This window comes from Puma concolor, chromosome E1 (genome assembly GCF_028749965.1).
Source record: "Puma concolor isolate L17-30 chromosome E1, mPumCon1.1.hap2, whole genome shotgun sequence".
Classification (NCBI taxonomy): Eukaryota; Metazoa; Chordata; class Mammalia; order Carnivora; family Felidae; genus Puma; species Puma concolor.
The window spans coordinates 4231760-4246685 of record NC_141680.1 but is presented as its reverse complement, the minus strand read 5'-3'; the positions used below and the strand labels follow the sequence as shown (position 1 = coordinate 4246685).

Here is a 14926-nt window from a genome sequence, read left to right as displayed (position 1 = left end):
TACATTTTTTCTAAGAAAGTCTAAAGCAAATAAATATCTCAGAATAAATCAAGTTGAGAACGCTTACACTTTCCTTCAAAGTCCTCATCTTTCAAGCTGTTTTCAACAGAAGCCACTCCCCCTCCCCCACTTTTTTCCTACAGTCAGTATTTTATTCGGATTTACTAGCATATTTTACTGATTTCTGTTAAAATCGTGGTAGCCATTCTGTTGCTCAGCTCTTCTGGTTGAGTTTTTTTGTTTTTTTTTTTCCTTTCTAATTTTTGAGAAATAGACTTTTGAAACACTCAATACGCTTTAATGCCCACCGTTGCCTTTTTTCCACAAAAGTGTGTTTTTAAGGTGACAAAATCTTTGACACCTTCGAAGGGTACACCAGTGAGAACTGAAAATTTTTTTCCTTTTGCTCCCCGCATCCTTTCTGTTTCCTCCGGGTGAGTTTTGGTTTATTGATCTCCGTCTTCGGCTTTCACGCCGTCACGGGCTGAATTGCGTCCCCTCAAAACCCCTATGTTGACGTCCTAACTCGCGGAGCCTGAGAATGTGACTGTAATTGGAACTCGGGTCTTTGGAGAGGTGTTTGAGCCGAAATGAAGTTATTAGGATGGGTCCCCATCCCCTGTGATCGATGTTCTGTGACAAGAAGAAATGAGGATGCAGACACACCCAGGAAGGGACCACCACGTGAAGAAGACTCAGGGAGAAGGTGGTCACCTGCAAGCGAAGGAGAGAGGCCTCAGGAGACATCAGCCCTGTCAACACCTTGATCTTGTACTTCCAAAGCCTGTAGAACTGTGAGGCACTAAGTTTCTGCTGTTCTGGACACCCGGTCTCGGTACTTCATCGCGGCAACCCCAGCAAACCAGCACCCATCGCACGGAATTCCTTATTGACGGCATATTAATGAATTAAGGGCCAGGTCAACGAGTATGGGCAGCTGACATAGGCTTTCTTTGTACTTAGGTGGGTTTATTTACCAAAAAAAGCCACCCCGCTTTTGTTGAGTGGGGGGATTAGCTATGCCCTGTGTTTAAATGGGCGGGGTATACCAGTAGGCAGGGTTCCCTGTAGGGTACGTGGTCAGCTAGAAGAGAACCAGGACCCTTTGCTGTAACCCTTTATCCCCAAATTACTAAGGTAAGGAGAACTTTGACCTTCGGGGGCAGAGGGGGGACACCAACACCATGGGTACTCCCCAGGCAAACGTTCCTCTCTAGAGAGAGCTGTTCTGGGAGCTCCAGCTGGGACCCAACACTGCAGACTGTGGTTTACACAGGACAAGCCTAAGAGCCAACGGGCTCAGCTTTTCTGTAGACAATTCTCCCCTCAGATGCCCCGATTCCTGCCCGACAGCCACTTCTTTGTAGGCCATTCTTTGGCTCCCAATAGCCATTGACTCACTCCGAGCTTGGAGTCTCTCCAGGGTTCTAGCAGGAAGAAAGAGCTCCTATCTGTAGCTCTGATGATGTATTTCAGGTTGCCTGCCACCCGCCACCCCCCACCCTCAGTTTTGGCTGATTCGTCAATACAGTCCCAACTATCTTCTTTTTAGGAGAAAGCCTTTAAAATGACTTATTCACTGATAGCGCTCTGTGTTTTCAGTGCCACCATGGATTTATTCTTTCAAAAAATATTTTTACTGGCCTTTCATTGTGCTCTTGGGAAGAAAGGGGGCAGCATGTATGTTTACTCTACTGTCTTGAGCTCAGAGTCTCTCTTTTATATCGTGTACGAGGTCACACTATCTGTAGAAATTGTCTTGCTGAAACAACTAGTGTTCTGGAAGCTTCAATTAAACAAGTTTTAATACGGTCTGTGAAAGTTGTTTTCTAGGGCTTCTGTGATTTGAGTGATACCCCCAAGTTATCCCTGATGTGTTTATAGATGAATATTCCAAAAGAAAAGACAATAAGAGAAGGTGATTCTTTTCCATGCACTTAGGGTATTAAATACTCAGTGAAAGTAAGATCAGTTCTTTATCGGAGCATTTGTTACTCATCTCTAGGGAGGGGCTAGTTTATAGTAATGGGGTCTGGAACAGGAGGACAGAGGGAGAGAGAGAAAGAGTGAGTGACCTAGTGAGAGCAAGTGTGTTGTTCCAACAATAATTGACATCAACTGGGTGTCCGATAATTTAATTCAGGTATGACACTATTTACCTGGAGATAATGTCAGAGTCCGAAGGTTTAGGGGCTTAGTCTCATGACTGCCCTCACCCTGGACACCAGCTTCAAGTCCTGAGTATCCTGAGGTCTTTATGCCCCACTGGCTGCAAACACAGGGTTCCCACGACACCCCTCTGGGATCCAGTAGTTTGCTAGAAGCACTCACAGAACTCAGGAAAAGGCTATACTTACGGTCCCAGTTTTTTATAAAGGATACAACTCAGGAAGGCCAAACGGAAGAGGCCCACAGGGCAAGGTCTTGGGGTGGGGGTGCCCACAGAGCTTTCATACCTTCTCCGGGCACATCACCCTCCTAGCACATCAGTGTGTTCACCAGCCGAGAAGTTCCCCAAACCTCATCGCTGGGGAGTTCTTATCGAAGCTGCATTGCATAGGCATGGTCGATGAAATCTTTGGTCATGCAGGGAAACCCAGATTCTTTGAATTTGCTGACTCTGCAAAAAAGATACCCAGACACATGCATGAGTGGTGTTTATCAACTAGCTTTAACTCTGATGATGAACTGGGTTGGATCCGTTTTGGGTCCCAAGCTTTTATTTGCCCATCTGGTCTAGGGCCTCCTTTATCCCTTCCTTCTAGGTCCACCCCTTGGCCTCTACTCTGGCCACGAAGCCAGTCTGAGAGGCCGTCTAATGAGAGAGAGTGGCAAGAATTTTCCAAAGGAAGAGCTGTGGAAACAGTTGTCAAGGGAAAGGGCATTTATCCTCAGGCCCTAGGGTAGCTGGCCTGGGTGACTCATCAGGCTTCCTCTCCCCAGGCTTTACCACAGCTCCTTCTTGACTTCCAAGAGGGAGACTGTGAGGCCAACCGTAGCAGCTGAACTGGAGAACGGATGACAGGAAAGCAAGCCAAAGTGAGAGATCAAAGAGAGGAAAGGCCAAAGCAATCGCAGATGGAAAGAGGTCAAGCTAGAAGCTCCCCGTCCAACCACTTGAGCCCAGTGATAACACTGTTACTGCTCCTTGGTGCTTTTGCAGGAAGGGGGAACCTGGGGTGCTCCTTGGAGGCTGCATCAGGGGTCCCCAGGACCACTGTGGTTTCACTGTTGTGCTGGAAGGACTCACAGGACTCAGCATATACGTGCCTGCTCACTAAAATTTGTTTATAACCCTCAAATCCGTGCTCACGGTGCTTTCACAGGTCCTCACAGACGTGGGTGAAGAGGTGAGAACTTTGAGGCATCCAATGGCTACCTTCTCAGCCAAGGTCAAAGCAGGCGATGCTCTGCCTTTTCATTTTCCCTCTTACACAGAGATAACCAGAGCATGGAGACCCCAGCTCTGGGGCCAGGTGGACGGGATTGGAACCCCCACTCTGAGCCCTGTTGGGAGGGTGGCCTCAGGCAAGTCACAGAACACTTGTGAACTTCGTTTTTCTTTTGAAAACTAAAGAAAATAGAATCTACCAGGATGAGTTGTTTTTAGGCTTTAAGATACAATCTGTGTGAGATCTCCCTCCCTCTCTCTCTCTCTCTCTCTCTCTCTCTCTCTCACACACACGTACGCTTCACTATCCAAAATTAGAGCATTCCTGTGATATCTTCCATAAGCCGAAATGGCATAGAGCAAAGAAGCAGTTATCATTAATTTACCTGAAAACAATTTTGAGCCTTCCCAGACCCAAAAAATAACAATCTTTAGGCTTTTCTGATACCTTAGGACACATCTTGCTAACGGATGCACAGAGCGAATCCAGATAAAACACAGATGTTCACAGAGCACGGTTCCTGAGTGTGGCAGTGTAATGCTGGGATGCTGAGTGTAATTGTTTCCTGGGGAAGGAGCCTGGGGAGGTCACTTGCGCTACATCCGGTGCGGGCCGCCTCTGTAATGGCTCTCTGCAAAACGAACGCTCAATGCTATTTTTGCTTTTTTTTTTTTTTTTTGGTTAGCGAAAACGAGTACTCTTGTAGGCCTTTCGTAAAGGTGGAGGGGCATAATGCAAACTTTCGAAAAAGCGCGGGGAGGGGGTACTTGTCTAATGTCCACACAGCATGCACACATACGTGTCCTTTTAGGAACAATGGTTCAGTATCTGCTAAGTCAGCGTTCATGATGACTTTATAGAACTACCACGAATAACAAGAATGGACTCTGGTTATACTCACAGTTACGATTTATCACAGTGAGAAAACACAAAGGACAGTCAGGGAAAAAAGGTGCATGGGGCGAAGTCCAGGGAAAACAGGCGTGAGCTTTTAACCGGCCCCTTCCAGTGAACTCACACAGCATTTGCGTGAACAGCCCAACAGTGAGTTGTGACGGCATCTCCAAGCGTTGCCAACCGGGAAGCTCATTAGAGACTCAGGGCCCCGCGTTTTTGGAGGGTATTGGTCACGAAGGCCCTCTCTACTTGGCTCGTTCCCCAGTTTCAGACTTCCGGAAGGAAAGCAGGTGTTCAGCACAAACCGTATTATTTATACAGTTTAGGAACAGAGATGAGCACTCGTTATCAGTTAATGGTGGGAACCCTCTGAAAATCCAGCTTTCCAAACGCGAGCCAAGAGCCAACTTTGTAAAGTAGGCTTTTCTAAGAAAAGCGCTTACGCCTTGCTGTGTCGACTCTTTTTCGCAAAGAGGCCACCCCCGAGTATGATTTATTCGTCCTAGTGCGTCTGTCTGTGATTGGAGGATTTGTGGAAGAATGAGAGAAGTAGGGTGTGCTCTTCTGAAAATAGGGGCACAGACAGAAAGCGCAAGACTGAAGACAAACGTGAGCCCTTCCCCGTGTTTTCTGGGATATTACACATCCAGTTCCATCCCCGAGGGTCTCGAGCTGAGTTCGGCGGCTCTTTAGGGCCCTCAGAGAATGTGCGTTCCTAAGTGGAGGTTGTTTAGGATATGGGGAGGTGAAAAAGATGAAGAACTTTGGTAACAAGACCCACAGCAGTAGGAAGGAAGTGGTCTGATCAGAAGCAGGTGTTCAGGCAGGGAAAGACAGTGTAAGAAAGGAATGGGAGGGCCGAGCGGTAGTTTTAGCCGACTTACAGTCCTTAAAGGAGCTTGAGCAGGAAGGTGCCGGGTCTTGACCATTCATTTTGGGGTGAGACACGATGCTCTCTTTGCATCTGGCCAGTCCTGCCAAGAGAGAGAAATCTTTAGAGACTTTTCATTTGATTTCCAGTGTTACTTAAAACCGTTGTAACCATTTTAAGTGGTAGTGTAGGAGCCGGATTGGTACCACACATGAAATAATTCTGCCGGCCGGTTTGGTTGGTTTGAAATCCATAAACACAGGTTAGTACTAAAGAACTAACAGCTCATTGTTTAGAGTATGTTTACAACCATCCCTTGAATACACTGAGTATATGTACCTCCTGAGCGTCTGTACTTCCGAATAAGTGAACTTCAGGAGATCCCATTGTGTCTCTGCGTCCCTTGGAGTCATTCGGGTAAGAAAATTTGAGGCTCTGTATATAGAAGGGACCCTTAGGATTCACTCCTAACTCACGTTGGATTTGTGCCATTTCACGCCTTCCAAGCCTGGCCAGTCCCTGGGGGTGGAGGTGAGGTGAGTATTCACTTACTGTTTTCAGTCAAAGGGTATGAGAGTAGCCATTTTTGTTTTGCTTTGTTTTCAAAAATAATACTTTCTCTTATACATGCTTTTGCCAGAAATGGGCAGAGGGCCTAGGAAGAAGTAAATCATTGTGTTTTATGGGAGATGTGTTTCGGGTGGGCTCGTGAAGAGATCAGGCTTTAAGTAGCGGTTTGGGGCGTAAAATAATGAGATGATTGTATCGTTTTTTTCATCTTTCTGTGTACTTGTGTATGTATAACCTGACTCCTACTGCTGTAAGTCAGGCCTCAGTTTCCCCCGCGAAGGAAGAGGAAAAGATAGTGCATGTGTGTGTCTGGGGGGGGGGGGAGCGGGGAAGAGACGGGTAGGTGTGGGCTTACGCTTACATTTGGAATGGAGTATATTTCATAGTCTAGGAGTTCACAGTACGTGAAACTACCAGGTGGCAATACTATTCTCCTTCTCAAAGGGCACCGTGGGCTGGCCAGGTTCCTCAGCTTCCTCACTGAGAGTCCTGTTTGCTCCTTTATCTGGTTGGAATAACTAACACCACATGGGTCGCAAAGACGGGGAAGATTGCCAAGAGGGGAAGGGAAATTTTGTTTTCGCATCCTTGCTTAACTTGTGACTCTTACCTTGAAAATCAAGTGTCTTCTCTTTTTTTTTTTTTTTTTAATTTTTTTTTTCAACGTTTGTTTATTTTTGGGACAGAGAGAGACAGAGCATGAACGGGGGAGGGGCAGAAAGAGAGGGAGACACAGAATCGGAAACAGGCTCCAGGCTCTGAGCCATCAGCCCAGAGCCTGACGCGGGGCTCGAACTCACGGACCGCGAGATCGTGACCTGAGCTGAAGTCGGACGCTTAACCGACTGCGCCACCCAGGCGCCCCTCTTTTTTTTTTTTTAAGTTTATTTATTTACTTAGAGAGAAAGAGAGAGAGGGAGGAGGAGGAGGGACAGAGAGAGAGAAAGAGAGAGAGAGAATTCCAAGCATGCTCTGCACTGTTAGCATGGAGCCTGATGGGGCTCAAACTCATGAACCATGAGATCATGACCTGAGCTGAGATTAAGAGCCAGATGCTTAACCAGCTGAGCCACCCATGCGCCCTCACATGTCCTTTTCTTATCCATAAAGGCATTGAGCCACATGTTGGATTCTCTTGGGAGAAGACTCAGGAGGGAGTTTAATTTATTTCTATTTTTATTCATTGTTTTGCTCTTTCTACCGTTTCTTTTCATTTACAGCCCATGTGCCAGGGAAATCAATTCCATAACATGAGACATTTCTATGAATCAAAGCATAAATACGCAAACACAATAGACAATCCAAAATGGATGGGCTGTGTTCAGGCATGACACAAAAAGGAATGTTCGTTCACACACACAGTAGCTTGTGATCTGTTGTTCCGATGCCGTATTTTTTCTAAAGATGGCGAAAAAAAGACTTTGGTTATCAAGACTGCCGTGGCCATGTTAGATATCGGAATACCTGAGCACTGGCGCATGACCATGCAAACAAAAGTCCTGTCTGTTTTCAAAAACCTTTCCATGCATCGAGGCAGCTGTGAAAGATTTGCTTTCCAGAGTCAAGCCCAGATTAGGCTCAGGACCAGGTCCTAACTATCTAAATATATTGACTGAGAACAGAAAGTGTTCCAAATATGGCTATTCTGATTCAGAGTTAAAAAAAAAAAAGTGTTTACAGAAAAGAGTTTTTCTGCCTTCAACATTAGTAAGCTTTCAGTGTTCACGTTTCAACTACTTGATTTATGATTTTGGCTTCCGCACATATTTTGCCTTTTTAATTGGAAGATTTGTCAATTTTACCTTCAAAACAGATCATTTTTTAAATTGTAAAAAATGGGGCACCTAGGTGGCTCAGTCAGTTAAGCGTCTGACTCTCCATTTCGGCTCAGGTCACGATCTCACGGTTCGTGAGACCGAATCCCCCATCAGGCTCTGCGTTGACATTGGACAGCCTGCTTGGGATTCTCTCTCCCCCTCTCTCTCTCTGCCCCTCCCCTCCCACATATGTGCATACTTTTTCTCTCTCCCTCCAAATAAATAAATATTTAAAAATTGTAAAAAGTGTTCAACATACGTAGAAACAAAAAGCATTTTGAAATTAGTTGAGGTCAGCGTACTTCTACTCTCTGTCATCAGTTTAGCTAAATAATCTGGCACTCGTTTTGATTTGGAATAGGTGATAAAGTATACATAAGCAAGATTTACCCATTAGGCGTCAGTTGAGGGTAGATGCCAATCCATCATTCCCCTGACACATGTCAGTTACTATACAAAAAAATCAAATGCAAGGTCAAATCCAAAACCTCAGAGGAAAGTGTTCAGTTCCCAAGAAACAGTGATAGCTGAACAGTGGAAAAATTTATCCAGAGTACCTATGTCATTAAACAGTGCATTGAGGATTTCCATTGGAAATTCCTTCTAATGTACATGTATATTGAATCATGGAAGCTTTTTGTATTACCTGTTTTATGGCCTTAAAGATTTAATGAACCAAATGAAAGCTGAACCAGTTCATATCCCATCCTTCAGATGTAGGTAGGATCTAAAATCCTTTCTCACGTTCAAGGTAGAATTTTACATGTCCACACGTCTTAAGCTACGTTTAAATCATCTCTTAATTGATCTTGGATGTTGTCTCGTTCTCTTGTATATGAAATGCCGGTAAAGTTAACAGACGTCATCTGGTCAAATGTTTCACACGTTCTTCAAGCCAATCAAATCTGGGATCCTCAACATTTTCTGTGTCAAGAAAATATCACGTTGAATTAGCAGATTCAGCGAAGACCTGTTTTTCCCTTGTCACGCTGGATGTCTAGAGGGTGTTTGGATTGGGTCTAGAAGACGGGGCAGGACAGATGCTTCTTGGCCTGAGTCTCTTAACAGTAGAGATGTAGAAGGGAGAACGAGATCTCGAAGAGACTGGCTTTTGACTCACAGAGCACCGCCAGTTGCCATGGTGGTGGCGTTAGCTGGACTTAGGGCAGACGAGGTATTCTGGAAGGAGGTACTCGAAAGTGTTAAACAGTTGTTTGGTTTGAATAAATCTGCATGGGTAGGAGCAGTGCCAGAAGCAGGAGCCAGCCCAGTCGGAGCCTGGCCACCATCGCTCTGCCCACGTCCTCTCCGTCAGTGTCCACATGCAACACGTTGCCCTAGATGCAGGATGGGTGGAGAACACTGGCTCGGGGTGGGCTCAAGCCAGGTTCTCAGGAGGGAGTTTGGTGTGTAGGTGTTGACTAGGGAGTACCTATGGGACCAGCTTCCTGCGAGAGGGAGGCCACGTAAGCAGGATGGGCAGAGAGAGAAGCTGAGCTTGAAGACAACCTCACCCAATGCCATTGGGAGGCTCTGGAGCCCAAATCACCTGTCAGTAGCCATGTTGGATTCACAGGGCCGAGCCTTTGTACCCCCATCTCGAGCACCCCCACGGATGTAGAACACCCTGGGAAGAACACATCCTTGTGCGAGACAGCTCTGTGCCCTGGCGACAATCCCTCAGGAGGCTGATGGCTGAAGGCCAGCTGCTCACAGCACCCCAAGGAACTGGGGCAAAAAGTCCTTCCTTGACGGGGGAACCAGGTGGTGCATCTGCTTCGGGTCTACCACACATCGGATCTGGTTTAAGCGTTTGAAATGTGTTGGGTCTCTAGAGTCAGAAATCAACAGGTCCCATGGGACGTGCGTTCATGGAGCGCAAGCTTGACCCATATCTAACCGTTTCGAAAGATGTTTGTAAACCCTTGAAGTGGAACCAGAATATCCCACCTGATTTCTAACCACAGCTTTCTTAGTAGCCAGGATAAAAACATGGAACATTGTGTTTTCACCTTTACCTTTTATACTTAAATGTGTATTATTATGGGAGTTGTATGTTTTAGGGCTTTCTGTGTTTCAAAACTGTTATCCTGCGAAAGCGTGTTCAAAAACAACTGGAACCTGTCAGCAGGTAGAAAGGGTTCTTTTCAGGATTCTGGGAAATGAGAATAAAAACCCCAGGCCCGACAGAAATGATTATTTGCTCTATTTTATAGCACCAGTGACCTGCACACTGTATCTTCACATCACACCCTTTTTACTTTAAAAAAAGAAAATGAGGGGCGCCTGGGTGGCTCAGTCGGTTGAGCATCCGACTTCGGCTCAGGTCTTGATCTCGCGGTTCGTGAGTTCAAGCCCCGCGTCGGGCTCTGTGCTGATGGCTCAGAGCCTGGAGCCTGTTTCAGATTCTGTGTCTCCCTCTCTCTCTGACCCTCCCCCATTCATGCTCTGTCTCTCTCTGTCTCAAAAATAAATAAACGTTAAAAAAAAAAATTAAAAAAATAATAAAAAGAAAAAAAGAAAACGAGAGTTTATGGTTTTATCCTTTGAAGAAGTTCACACTTCATTGGTAATTCTTACTATTATCTAAGTAATTGAGGGAAAGATTAAATGGGCAGATTTTTATCTGGAGACCCGTGAACTTCCCACAAGAAACCATTTACAGAACCCAACTCTCTCAGCTCAGTTGAAAATAAGATGGTTTTCCTTAAGGATTAGCTTTTCTGCTTTTTTTTTTTTACCTTAAAAACTGTTTTTTATGTTTATTTTATTTTTGAGAGAGAGACAGAGTGCGAGCTGGGGAAGGGCAGAGCGAGAAGGAGACAGAGAATCCGAAGCAGGCTCCAGGCTCCGAGCTGTCAGCGCAGAGCCCGACTCCGGGCTTGAACTTACGAACCACGAGATCGTGACCTGAGCCGAAGTCAGATCCTCAACTGACTGACCCACCCAGTTCCTTTCCATGGAGAAGTGTCTTCCTGTATCTAACGTCCACTCAGGATCCGTTCTCAGTTGATGTTTGTTAAAATAGCGAGGGACGGTCACTGACGTGTTGGATAAGGGCCCTTGACAAGACGGGAACGACAGGGAGGGTCCGAGCAGGTGGCCCCGGACTCTGCAGCCTGGCGTCTCTCCCTGGAGGCTTCCCGTCCCATGAGCGGCCCCGTGGAGTGGGGGGAGCACCACGGCTTTCCCCCCTTCTCAGGGGAGAGGGAGGTCCTGCATTTCCGGGAAGCAGGGACACGTGAAGTCGTGGTTTGGGACGCCTCCTCTTGCACGTTTCCTCTTCCTCTTCCCGAGTGAGCCCTTCTCCAGGAAACCCTCCCCTCAGGATGAACAGAGCACACTTCCTCCTTCTCAAGGAGGAGAGAAGGATCATTGTCGCCGATTTCCTCCAGTTACTGTGTTGTCAGCGCCGGAGGGAGTGGATGGGTGTTGGCTCTGCCCCTTCCCCCTGGAGGAGGCGGGGGAACGTCTTTCTCTACAGTATTGCCAAAGGAGAAGGGCAGGTATCGCCCCACAACGCCTGCAGGATGGCCTTAGCGACGAAGCCCGAGACCCCGGCAGATTCCTTAACTCCTCTGTACGGCACAGCCATCTCGCTTTTAAAGTAGGACGACAGGGGCGCCTGGGTGGCTCAGTCAGTTAAGCGGCCGACTCTCAATGGCGGCTCAGGTCATGACCTCACGGTTTCGTGAGTTCGAGCCCCGTGTTGGGCTCTGCTCTGGCAGTACAGAGCTTGCTTGGGATTCTCTTTCTCCCTCTCTCTCTGCCCCTCCTCCACTTGTGCTCTGTCTCTCTCTCAAAATAAATGAATAAAGTTGAAAAAAACATAGAGTAGGACGACAAAGCGCCCACCTCACAGGGCTTTTGCGAGGATGAAAAGCAATAAAACGTATAAAGGGCACACTGTCTCACACACTAGTGACTGTTGTGAGCATCCTCTCACGCCTTGTGCTCCGTAGGTGGTTGGTGATGTTTTGTGGAGCTGAGATCCTGTTGGTTCTTCTGGAGCCGCTGGGCCACCACCACGGGCCCGGTTCAGGCTGTCGGGCTGAGGGAGGAGGGACAAGGGCATTTTGGACACAGGTCTGTGTCCCTTCGTTGTTGGAAACAAGCGTGGGAATTGACTGTCACTCTTCCTTTTAGGATGAAACCGGCTGGGAATCTGTAATATACTCCTTGAGTTTTTCGTGTTTTACGCAGAATTGGAAGACGTAGCCGACGTCCCCCCCCCCCCCCCCCACTGCTTATTTCTGTGTTGTGTTGTTGAACATTCAAAATGTTGGTCCTTCCCAGCAGCCAAAATGCCTTTCGTCTTGGAAACCCTCCTTAATCTATCTCTGAAGGCAATTAATGAATTCGTCCACTCTCTACAAGTCGGTGCCCCACGACGTATTTTCCAAGACCATCCTGCCTAACCTGTACCTGTTCACATTTTAGTATTTCTTCTAATTTTCCCAGGTGTTTTTTTTTTTACCCTTTTCTATGAAACGGGAGAAGCGTACTGAGTAGTATGGTGGTTAAGAACAAAGGCTTTGGAATTGGAGCCGACCCCCCCACCCCCACCCCCTCCCTGGCCCCGTCCTCTAGCCGCGTGACCGAGAGCAATTTCCTTAATCTTTCCAAGGCTCCTTCCCCATATGTAGACGGTGGGGTGATAACACCTACCTTATGGGCTGTGAGGATTACCCCAAATAGGATCATGCAGACGCAGAGCTTAGCCCAGTGAGTGCCCCAGGTTAAGCCCCGTGAGTCCTCCGCCCGCGGCGCGCCTAGACCCCGTGGAGCGACGTTGGGTCTCGAGGACCCCGTGATGACAGGCGTGCCGCTTGAAGAAACGTTTGAACTCGCCCTTCTGAAAGTCCCGTTCCTCCAGGTGATCCCGCACACCTGTGATACGGCTGCTCTCAGGGTATAAATTTCTGCAGCACGCACAATTTCCTTTTCACCACGCTCGGTTCACTTCGGGGCTTAGTCCCTGAACTTGGAACTTTTCTGGTTTTGATTGGCCAGTCGGGGTTCACACCAAGGCAGACTCTTGCCCGATTTTGCTCCATATGTTCGGGAAGAGGGAGTGTTTGTAAGCTGCCCAGGCGGAGCTGGAGCCCTGAAGCCAGCAGGCAGCATCCCGTTGCCTGTTTGCAGCTACTCCCAGCGGACGACGGGGCAGGATGATTGATACTTTAGCATCTTTGTTCTTTCTGTGTAGTTGTAATGCTAGAGCTGTTTAAATCACTCTGAAAAGAACATGCCTGACATTTCTCTGGTTTGGAAAACACACACACACACACACACACACACACACACACACACACACACCCCCGAAGCAATAATCCTCTGCCTGTTACCAACGAACTGTTTTTGGTGAGAACAGAGAGAAAACTTGGATGACTTAGGGGAGAATAATTGAATAACTCTGAATAGCTTCATGGCGGAGAATACATTAAAACCTAAAACAGCTCAGAGGCGTGCCCAAAAACGTGCATTTAAGAGGTGGAGATTGGCATCACAGGGCACTTAAAGTCTGGAGCCTGGTCCCTGGGTCTGGCCGCTCCCCTGGCTTGGAACGTTTATTCTGTGCCCACTTCTGACACTCTTCACTTACGACACACACTTGACATTTTTCATCACACGGGGCCCTCCAGGAATTTCAGTGTTTTGCTTAACAAGTGCTGGAGACTAGCGATCACAGTTTGATTTCGTGTTTCAATGCTTCTCTTTCCTTCTCGTGGCCTTTCGCACCAATCTAAGAGGTTGTTCAGCAGACATTTGTTCAGCCCCCTCTGTGTAAGGTGCGCACCTGACTTTGAGACGCGATTAAGGGTCAGACGGAGCAGTAGACTTGCAATATAGGCATAAACACTTGCCTGGTGTCGTGGCTGTGTTCCTAAAATAATTGCATATCCTAATGGAGAGATCAGAATCGCAGGCCATAATTTAAATCCCTCAGCACACCTTTCTATTTACAGGAGTGCCTTGGAAAATCTCTTTCTAAAGCACCTGTTCTTTTCGATAATCACCTCTTATAGCTGCTGAGTTTTTTTTTTAATGTTTATTTATTTTTGAGAGACAGAGTGCAAGCTGGGGAGGGGCAGAGAGAGAGGGAGACACAGAATCCGAAGCAGGCTCCAGGCTCTGAGCCATCAGCACAGAGCCTGATGCAGGGCTCGAACCCACGAACTGTGAGATCATGACCTGAGCCGAAATCTAGAGTTGAACGCTTAACCGACTGAGCCACTCAGGTGCCCATCCTGTGCTCCTTATTAAGCCATGACCTCTCAGCTCCAGGCCCTCCTCGATGCCCCCCACCTGCTATGCTGTGGCTGGCACCCTGCAGGCCACATTTCCGCCTTGCCAGCACCTTCTGTGGAGCCAGCTGGAGCACTGGAGGGACGTGGCAAGGCCAGAGGCCAAGGACGAAAAGGGACGCGCACCTTCCCCCCTGCTTCCCACCTGCCTGGGTCACATGCTGCCCCATCCCTGCAGCGGCTGGACCCCACGGGCAGTTTCCCAGCACGTGCAGGGTCTGCCTCACCGGGTGCCTTCCCCAAACCAGCTCCAGCAGAGAAACACCTTTTCCTCAGAAGGCTGAGTTTCCTTTTCCACAGCGCCCACCTCCAGGCTTCTAATTTTTTTTTTTTTTTAAGATTTTTATTTTTAAGTAATCTCTGCACCCAACGTGGGGCTCGAACTCAACGACCCTGAGACCAAGAGTTGCATGCTCCACTGCCTGTTGAGCCAGCCAGCTGCCCCTCCCGGCTTCTTATGGATTCTTTTTGTTCCCTGTACAGCTTCCACGATACCGCAGGGTTTTCCGTCCACCCTTTCGGTCACCCTAGTCCACAGCTTTCTATCTTGTTAACAGTCGTCTATGTTAAACTCTCGCCGTTAAGAGAACTGCTATGGTACATGTCTCCTGATCAGGCCTTGACTGATACACCTAGAAAATTCAGACTTCTGGCGCTTTGCGTCAGCGATTCCTTTCCTCGCGTGTCAGTGCGTCCATCCGGGAGAGCGGGCCTGTGAGCCGCCACTGAGGCAGGCTCCCACGGCTCGGGGTCTGCTGGCCTTCTGACGGCCCCTGAGGAGCGAGAGCATGACCACAGACCGAAAGGTGGGACCTCTCGTGTCCTCTAGGAAGCTGTAAGGCCAGCTTCCCAGAGTCATGGCTGTTGATAGCACTGCCTAGTGTCAAAAGGCCGCCTTTTAGGGCCACCTGGGTGGCTCATTTGGTTGAGCGGCTGATTCGGCTCAGGTCGCGATCTCACAGTTTGTGGGTCCGAGCCCCGCGTCAGGCTCTGTGCTGACAGCCCGGAGCCTGGAGCGTGCTTCGGATCCCGTGTCTCCCTCTCTCTCTGACCCTCCCCTGCGCATACTCT

At 48.0% G+C, this 14926-nt stretch overlaps 1 protein-coding gene and 1 pseudogene across 4 annotated transcripts in view; one reads left to right on the top strand and one right to left on the bottom strand.

The window, feature by feature from the left end:
• Window positions 1-14926, top strand: part of STX8 (syntaxin 8) — a 220894-nt gene that overhangs the window by 79039 nt on the left and 126929 nt on the right. The window lies entirely within an intron of this gene.
• On the bottom strand, window positions 8609-8842 carry LOC147574034 (signal transducer CD24 pseudogene; annotated as a pseudogene).